This window comes from Zingiber officinale, chromosome 5B, assembly GCF_018446385.1.
Source record: "Zingiber officinale cultivar Zhangliang chromosome 5B, Zo_v1.1, whole genome shotgun sequence".
In the NCBI taxonomy this organism is placed as follows: Eukaryota; Viridiplantae; Streptophyta; class Magnoliopsida; order Zingiberales; family Zingiberaceae; genus Zingiber; species Zingiber officinale.
Window position 1 is genome coordinate 114,235,653 of NC_055995.1, and position 10,457 is coordinate 114,246,109.

A 10,457-nucleotide genomic window follows, 5' to 3' on the forward strand; every position below is an offset into this window, starting at 1 on the left:
AACTCTTTAGTTTATCGTCATTAGATATTTTTGGCCAAAAATGTTTAATGACTCTAAAGAGCTTAAACATTTTCAAATTAAGCACTTTTAGTGGTTTTTAAATCTATTCATATTTTTTAGCTATGGTTAAGTGAAGTAAAATGCGATATCGTTTATCTAAAACAATCTAATATCATCGGTCCCACGGTTAAATACAGACAAATAAATTATGAAGAATATTTTATCTTAATACAATAGTCGCATGAGGAACGTCAAATATATTTTATACCTGTTGAGGATTGACCTCAGAACTTATCGAAGTAAATACTCATACAATTATCAACTAGGGTCGTCTCAGTAATTCTTGAGGTCCTAGATATAAATTTGAAGCCTTAATATTTTATTAAATAAATAAATATTAAAAATATTATTAGAAACATTTAATTTTATTAGTAAAATTTAAAAGATAATTTCATACATTGTAAAAAATTATTTAGGTCATTGGAATAAGATGAAATTTCATCAATAATATATTAAAAATACTAATTAATTTGGCAATGAGTAATAAATTATTATAATATTATTAATATATATTTTAATTTCTATTTAAAAAACATTGATCAACTCCGATGAAAAAAAGTTTTGATGCAACGATAAAATTATTATTGTATGATCTAGAAATAACAAGTTTGAGTAGCAGATATAGTTACTATGTATAATAGACCCTTCTCTGAAATTCAAGAGCTTCATAAATCAAGTTATCTTTTTATCAATTTTAAATTTGATAAATTAACAATCTAATTTATTTAGCCAAAAATATTTAATTAGTAAACATTGACTATGAATTATTAAAAGTATGTAAAATAACTTGTGGAGGAGCAAGCGCATAATAATAAGGGTATAAAAATGATAACGAAGTGTAATATTAAATATGCTTTTGACTTAAAAAAGTATTTTTATAAATCAATATCAAGTACTAATAATAAGTATAACCAATAAATATTTTTAATTTATTAATCAAACTTAATTTTGGTTAATAAATTAATTTTTTATCAATTAAAAATAAAAAATAAAAAATTATGATCAAATTTTAATTAAAAAATAAATTACCAACCAAATCTAATTGTTTATCAATTAAATATAATTTGACGTAAAAAAATAAAAATAAACAAATTTAATTTTAATCTATTAAAAATTAAAAATTATTGATTAAATCTAAAAAATTAAAAATTATTGATCAAATTGAATTTAGCTAATTAAAAAATTAAAATAAATCTAGACTAAAACTTATATTAAACATAATTTTAAATATTTAATTTTCAAATTCATATATTTCTAAACTAATATTCATATTTAATTTAATAAATATTATATATATATATATATATATATATATATATATATAAATTGCTGGGCCCAATATAATAGAGACCCTAAATATAAACTTTAATGATCTATTCCTTAGCCACCCTGGCCAACTGTACCAACCACTTTTTAATCACTTCTAAGTAAAAGTATTTGATGGTGCTAGAGAGTTTAGATTTATTGGGGTTCTCCGAGTCTAACCATGTTTTTTTTTCCTTAGATCACTCAACTGTGTAAATTTGAATTTTTAAAGATTATTAAACACATTTGCTCAAAAGTGACTAGAAGTGATTGATGACTCTAAATTTGAGGGTGCGGTAATCAATGTATTTAAGAAATCAATTTTTTCATTAGCATGATCACCTTTGTTGGATGGCCAAAAAAGGTTGAAAATCTAAAATCAAGAATACGAAGAAACTGAAGAGATCATTGGTGAAATAAAACAAAGACCTTGACCATAACACTTGTAGCTACTAAAAGGTGTTTGATGATTTGAACTTAAATTTGAAAAAGAAGAAGAAGATAAATGGACTTATGGGACCATGAAATGCAACTATGCTATTTTTTATGAAAATTAAATTCTTCAGTATAATCAATCGTTCGTTAAAAGTGTCTGACGAGTGACGATCTCAGTGAGTTTAGATTTATTTATTTTTTTAAATAAAATTGATATTGTGACACTCCTAGCGGTTCTTGAGCCCATCTATGCCAATTTGGCATAAATTTAATTATTTTGATGTTTGATAAAAAATTTTGTGAGATCAAGTTAATCATCTCAGATTCAAACAGTAGGACATCTGAATTATAAAAATATAATATTTTTTTTACTAAAATGCTTAATAAAACAATTAAAACAAAATTAATTAATTAATTTTGTTTCTTACAATTGTTTTGCTCGATTTAGGTGCGCAGCGACTATTCAACTCTTTGATTTAGGCCTACTTATTCAAAAGAAAAAAAAATGAAATATAGGAGGATATTGGTGCAATCGATCTCATGCCAAGGTTGACCAAGCTAGGGTTGCTCGAGTTTATATTTTAATTTTTGATTAATATATTTGTGAGAAGTTAAGTAGGTCAAAGTTATTGGATACTTGACTACAAGAAAAAAAATCTAAGTGAATCACAGAGAACTGGGCACTTGGTAATCGAAAGTCCAACGAGAAGTTACAAAAAAAAGTTCAAATGATTCATAGAAGATCGAGCACTTGGTAATCAAAAGTCCAATCGGAAGTTGATAAAAGAAAAGTCCAAGTGGATCATAGAAGACCGGATACTTGGTATGAGATGAAAAGTCTATGGGGATCAAGAGTGACTGAACACTTAACGACAAGGCGTAAAGTCTCAACTAGTTAAGATTGATTAGATATTGGACAATGAGGGAATTCCAACAGAGCAAACTTCTGAAGACCATAACTTTTGACTTAAATGTCAGAACGAACCGATTTTCATTGCGAAATGGAGCTCGTTTAGAGATCTATGTTTGTAAAATTCATGTTACATGTATCAATTGACTGATAAGTTTAATCAGTCAACTAATGACTTTAGAAATTGAACAGAAGTAAGTCAATTCGATTGTAAGACTCAACTGATGGAATCAGCCGGCTAATAATGATCAGAACCAAACAGAACAAGTCAATTCGATTGCTAGACTCGACTAATGAGTCATTTTGTTAGTTTAAACGGTCGAATTTGACATATCAATCGATTGATGAGTAAGATCTATTGACAAATAGGCGGAAATCAGCCCCGATTGAAGCCTATAAAAAAAAAGTTCTTGAGGAGATTTTGGGCATCGATTCTCGAAGATTCTGAGATGAACTGCTTATGCATTTCCAAATCAATAAGAGGTATTTTCAAATAAAAGATAGCTGGCAAAGCAATGTTTTCATTGTAAAATCGTTTTCGCTTTTGATTATATTTATGTTTGCTTTTGTTGTTATGTTCTTGTGTAATCAAGCTAGTAAGAGTCTTCTTTGCCTTCGAAAAATTTATGAGAAAGAAGAAGATCATAGTGGAGGAAAATCACTATGAGTTAACCCTTAGATTAGGATATCAAGTAAAATTAGATGTTGTGCATATGATGTCAATGTTGATTATTTTCACTGTGCATTCAATGATGAGCACAAAGTGAAGACATGAAGCAAGTAGAGTTATTCATGCCGTTTAATTCTCACTGTCCTAACAAGGAAAAGGAATTCAAGAAAAAAAAAAATCCTTCCTGCATTGGGCAAATGGGCATTTTCGAGTGGAGGGAATACGATCTTTAGTTAAATATTAAAATAGATCAAGCCTTTTAATTGTTTATTTATTTTCTGATAAATAAATAAATTCGTGAGGAGCAAGATCTTCTTTTGGTTTGTCCATCAAATAAATATAATATGAAAGTACAAACGATTCTTCGCCGAATAGTCATCATTTAAAATTTTTCATTTTATTATAGGTAAATATCCTATAGTATATGATCATATCTGAAGTGAGGAAGATGATGTGTTAGTTAGATAGTTTTGATGTTGATTGTATGAAGTCGAAGATCCTGATGACGCGGATAAACTTGCGTGGCAAAAATGAGAACTGGGAAAAGAAGTGTTAGTCACTAGGTCAGGAAAGGGGTCCCTGGTGCAGACACTCCGACAGTTACGTAACAAGCCCGAAATGAACAGTAGAATAGTAGTATAGATGAGTATGTGGATGCATGTGCACGTGCCCCTAACCAACGGAAAGAACACTTTTTTATACCGCCTCTCATAACCTCCGTAATAATGAGACAGTAGAGAATGTCTGACGTAAGGATATGTCGAGTGATAGAGAATTTACCTTCCTCTAGAGAAAGGAAAGTTCAATTGCATGTATATATAAGAGAAATGAAATATTCTATGATGAATAACCGTTATTTTCTGATAAGTTGTTACGATTCTTTGATAATATTGTTGCCTAGAAGGAGTCCGATTGGCTTGGAGTTGACTAGGTTTATACTAATAATTCTACTCATGAGAAGTGGGGAGCTGAGCCTCGTAGGTCCGATCAATTCTAGGACCGTCTCAAATCTCAATTTATACTGGGAGTCTTACTGATGAGAAATGAAGAGTTGAAGCTCGTAGATTTAACCGACTCTAGATCCGTCCAAATTTATAATGAGAATTTTACCCACGAAACTATCATCTCATTTTAATTTTAATCGCCACATCATTTTACCATTAACTATCATATCATTAAGGGGGGTGTATTCAATCAAGAGATTGAATGATTTTCATTGACTTTTTTTTAATGATAGACTTTTGTGAAGTTGATTGATTTTTATTAACTTATATAGAATCTCGCGTAGTTGTGGAAAGAATTTTATGGAGTTCTATAGATTTTTTTGCAAGACTTTTACAGACATTTATAAACGTTTTCATGAAAACTTGTGGATTTATGAGAAAGAAATATTCGTTTCGTTATTGCCAATATGATAAACACCGCTCCAAATTCGATTCGCTATTGTATCTCTCCATGCATTGGCATTTGCTCGTTGTTGTTCTTGAGTATCAGATAATTGATCAAAGTAATCGATACCATGAACTTGTTCTGGTAAGGATGATGAAGTTTCATTATCTGGTTCAACTAGAAATTCATCAGAACAACACTCCTTGCGAAGAAAATTATGTAATCCAGCACAAGCCAAACTTTTTATAATAAAAATTTTATTTAAAAAAAGACCGTAAACTTTAAAAAAAATTAAAGGAAAATTAAAAAAGGGTAATTAAAAAAACATAAACTAAAAAAAATCGTAAACTTAAAAAAAATGTAAAGAAAAAAATATAAACTTTAAAAAAAACTTAAACTAAAACAAACGTAAAGTGAAAAACGTAAAAATTTTAAAAAAAACATAAACTAAAAAAACGTAAAGTAAAAAACTTTTTAAAAAAAACCTAAACAGAAAAAAAAACATAAATTTAGAAAAAACGTAAACCTTAAAAACAAAAAAAAATAAAGAAAAAAATAAAATTCAAAAAAAAATAATAATAAAGTAAAAAAAAGGACATGTATAGTTAATTTTATAACAGAGGTTAACACACTTCTAAAGTAATCTCTATGGTAAATTGTCGACGTGATCAAGATGGTGAAGGAATAACATCGAGAATAGTGTTAAATTTGATCAAAGTGGTGAAGATTCTTGGTTGAATATGCATCAAGTTGGACTGTGTACTATTGTATTGGTAGGCTCTGGACGGAACTTAAAGAAATTATCAAAATCGAGGAGTAGCAAGAGAAAAGACTTATTCGTAAAAAATTAAAATGATTTGAAGTCTATAGAAATCTCAAGGGTGAGGAGAAGACTTTTTATTTTATATTTAAACTTGTACCAAGTATTTTGGAGAGCTCTCATTGGTTAAAATTTATATCTAAGAAATTCTAAAAGAATCCATGAAAATCTATTAAAATTTTGAATACCAAAAGATTTTAATAGAGTTTTAAAAAGTCGAGTTTGAATACCACATGACTTTTTAAAACTCTATAAAAATCTAATTTGGATACCATTAGATTTCTATAGATTTATAAAAATCTAAATTGAATACACCTAGACTTTTAAAATCCACAAAAATTATTCAAAATAATTAAAAGTCTAACATTAAATACACCCCCCCTTAATTATCGATCTTATATTATTTTTGAGTTTATTCAAAACGCGTCGTATGAATAACGTTTTAAATACTCTGTAAAGTTGAATGCCTGATTTGATAAATTACCTAAAATAATCTCCAATTAAGTGAGCATTGAGTGGGAAGTATTTATGCAGGTTTGGTATTCACATGATTCAAGAAGTTGACAGCTAAGATGGAGATTTTATTGGCTTTCCCCTTTTTTTTTTTGTTTTTTGTTTTTTTTGTTTTTTTGTGTTTTTTGTGTTTTTTTTGCTTGAACACGAGCTTTTTCTTCTGAGTGTCGATGTCGCACTTAACCGCACCACCTCAAACTCTCAAGTCTCAACGGCTGTTTAAGGTTTGTTCGGCGACCGCTTTACTTACTTTATCACTCGAATTGATAACAACCATCTATAGCTCGAATTGTTATAGATCGACTAGGAGATCATTATATATTCCCCCCGAAGAAACGACTAGCTAGGAAGCAATCATCAAATTAGCCGTGTCGCTCGAACTTAAACTCACACCGTGGCTAATGTTTTATCTCCTATAGATTTTGGGAATTCTCAAATAGCACATCATACTTTGATTTTGGCGAAACGTCGTTTTCTCTTTGTAGTGGTTGAGTGCCCAAGTGACCTGTTTCTTTGTCTGATCTTAACTAGTAGAGCCTTAGTCGAACAAACTGGAACAGCAGTTAACCAGCCCAAACTCCAATTGAACCAACATGGACTGCACTTCTGGTTTTCAAGGTGAATTAAGTAACGTTTGGCATGCATGGGATCTTACTGCAGAATTTGGTGTCATGTTTCTGTTTACTTGCAGAGTGGATGCAGTGGGGCACTTTAGGGTTTCCAGTTGTTGGCTTGCAGAGCAAATAATTCATTTGTTAGAATGTATTCGTACCCTGCATATGAGAATTCCTCAACGATTTAATTCAATCCAATCAACTCATTTAGCACAATCAGTCAATCAATCATCATCGATAATCATCTCAAACTACATATTACTCAAAGTCGACTTTTTTTTTTATATATAATAATAGATAGACGACATTTACTCTAATTTTAAGTAAATTTGAAATATCTAACTTATCACCCATGTTTTTTTTTAAAAAAAAATTGACATAAAATAAATTATGAAAGATTATAGATTGATCTAATTCAACAAAAATTTTCTTCTTGACTATCAAAATAAATTAACATACTTTGAGGCTCATTCTATCAACGCGCTCTCAGATTTATTACCCATTAAATAAAATCCCCCATAATATAAGTTTCAAACTCCAAATATCTACATTTATTCTTCTTAAAGCATCCCAATGATAAACATAAAAAAGTAGATTTATTTTTACCACATCATCTTTCACATCAAAAGTTTTAAACCAACTAAGGCATCCTAATGGTAAACTTAAAAACTTAAATTTATTATTCCACTATTTTAGCCATTGTAATTTAAAATATATATAGATAGAGAGAGTCAAATATAGTGGCCAGATATTAATAGAGCTATAAAAATTTAGTAAAAACATTCTTAATTTTGAAATCAAGTTTATATTTAAACAAAAAATCCAAACCACTCAATTCTTGATCAAATTCGCTTTAAAAAGAAATTAATACAAATTTAATTCTTGATCAAATTTAATGCTTTAAATAAAAATAGTTTATATTTTTCACATAATCAATTGAATATTTTTTCCCCATAATTTAGTGTATTTGCGTTCTAAAATAATTATGATATTAACTTATTTTTAATGAATTGTAATAGCATTAGTTAAGATTACATATTCTTGATCAAATTAAATGCTACAAAAAATCATAATTGCTTTCATTTAGAATTGAAAGCAAGCAAGACCTCTACTTACTAATCAAGTCCTCTAACCAACTGAGATATAATAAATTATTAATTTTAATGTGTTAAACTTTATTTATTACATAAAATACTTCCAATAAAAATAATTGCTTTCATTGAGAGTTGAACTCAAGACCTCCCGCTTACTAAACGGGTGCTCTAACCAACTGAGCTATAAAAGCTTGTTGATCTTAAAGCTGTTTAATTATATAAATTATATTTATTTAGTACACTTTGTCTTATGTTCGATGAAAATTGGACCTGGTGGCCAACTAATCGATTGACAATAGCTCCATTTTAATTGTCACTTGATTGGGCCAACAAAAGTAAATAGTAATGAACATGTGAAGTGAAAATAGTGCGAGACAGGCTCAGAAAATTATCTTGTGTCGTCTTCCTCCTCCCCTAATATTTTCCATGCAAGTAAACTAACACTTAGTTGCATTCTCGCCTGGCAGAAGAGAAGGGAAGGGAAGGGAAGGGAAGGGACTGTGTGTCGAGAACTTCTCAAGTCTTTTGATTCATGAACATAACAAAGCAAACATTTCTCTTTTGAGAAGTGAGTGATGAGCCTGTGTGTCAAGAACTTCTCAAGTCTTTTCATCCATGAACATAACAAAGCAAACATTTCTCTTTTTAGAAATGAGTGATGTGCAAGGATTAAGTAACCTCCCAATCAATATCAGAAATGTAATTACTGAATCTTACTAATAACAGGCACATAGTCATTATAATCATCAATAAATAAATAAATATAAATATATATATATATATATATATATATATATATATAGAGTTGTCATGCATATTGGACTACTGAGTTGAAAGATACCAAAAAGGCAAATAAATACATAGGAGAAAAACATTTGCTGCAAATAAATCTCTCCTGTTCTTCCAACCAGTTAGTGACTCAAATTCAAAGATCCTTAACCTATTGATCTACCTAATTTGGAGAGGGAAACACGCAAAATATTGATAAAGCCAAAGAAAAGAGTGTTGGGATTGACGGCATCGCTAGATGGGGTAAATAGCGATTCTCAATTTCATTTCAATTCGATTGTGTTGTGATGTCTCCAAAAGGTTAATGCAGCGAAAATGCAAATAAACATAGAACAATAGAAATAAACACAAAATAAATCGACTTAATATAATTCAGAAGCTGATTCTTACTTCACATACTACCGTTTTAATAAAATCACCATTAGCTTTCTCTTTGTCAAATATCTTCCGGAGGTAGAGAAATCTCTTACAATTCTTGTTATATACAAACAATAAAAAATAAAATAAAATACAAATGTGAACCATGCAAATAATGTTGCATCGAAAGAAACAAGAAAAGGGGATGAATCTTGCCCGTTTAAAACTTGTTTTCTTTTCTCAATCAAAGTAAGATTGCATTGGAATAAGGAAAAGATGTCACGCCCTGTGACCAAGGCGCGTGACACCGACGTTACTCGCGAATATAAATACTCGAAAACAACAAGCCTCATAAAGTGCATACCAACCAATATAATGAAAATATATTGTCTTTACAATTCAAAAGCGAAAGTGTACAAATAAGGATAACATGAACTAAAAAGAAGAATCACTTGGACACGACTTCATTACCAACCCCAAAACATCTCCTACTCCTCCTTCTCAACTTGTTCCTCGTCTTTATCTGGAGATGGGAGTAAAGGGGGGGGGAGGGTGAGTGCTTGGGGAAACACTCAGTAAGTGAGATCGATCGAACATAGCATGACAGAATACAAAATATAACAAAACATTCAGAATGCATGACGAAAACATATTTCATGAAACATGATAAAAACACAACTTAAACGAAAACATATATTTTTACCAAAACATTCAGAATTCATGATAGAAACATAACTTAAACGAAAACATATACTTCTAACAAAACATTCAGAATTCATGATAGAAACATAACTTAGTCAAAAACATAACACTGTTAATCATCTTGTTTTCCATGGTATTACTAATCAATCCCCTAAATGTAATTCCTCTAAGGGGTGAGACCATATATCGGTTATGATTACCCACCGCATTAGGGCTATAACTTGTCATATCTTATCATGTTTTTGGAAATTCCGTTTTACTGATCAGTCTCCTATATATCAGTTATTTGCTGCTAATAGATGTTTAGTATATATGGATTTATAATTCCACATCTATTATCATCAATGGGTTGATAATAGATGTGCACTATCTAATGGGATAGTCCCCAGAGGATTAGGGTAATCTTGAGACGTCTCTTCGTTTCTCATTGACGAAGAGAATCTGGCGCCATCAACCCTAACTCCTCCGGAAGGCCAACTTTCTTCTCCTCCTTCTTCGGTAGGATTGTTGGATCGACGAGCTCTGCACGAAGAACCATGACGATTCCGCTGCATTCAAGTTCTTTGTAATTACAGTATTTATTTTCTTATGTCGCGTTCTCGATAAAACGAAGATCCATGCTCATATGTTCTTGTTTTTTCTATTCGAATTCTTACTTTGATTGTCTAGAATCCATGTGGTTTAGGTTTTACGAGAACCATCAATTGGTATCAGAGCCAAGTTTTTGTTTCATCGTTTTCATTGGCAATAAAGTTTAAATTTTTCATCGATTTATTGTTTGTATGCTAGATTAATTTTC

The 10,457-nt window shown here is 30.0% G+C and overlaps 1 non-coding gene across 1 annotated transcript; it reads right to left on the reverse strand.

Moving 5' to 3' along the window:
* Positions 1–7,927: 7,927 nt before the first annotated feature.
* On the reverse strand, positions 7,928–8,001 carry TRNAT-AGU. Its single transcript has one exon. It is a non-coding gene; the product is annotated as a tRNA-Thr (tRNA).
* Between the last annotated feature and the right edge of the window lie 2,456 nt (positions 8,002–10,457).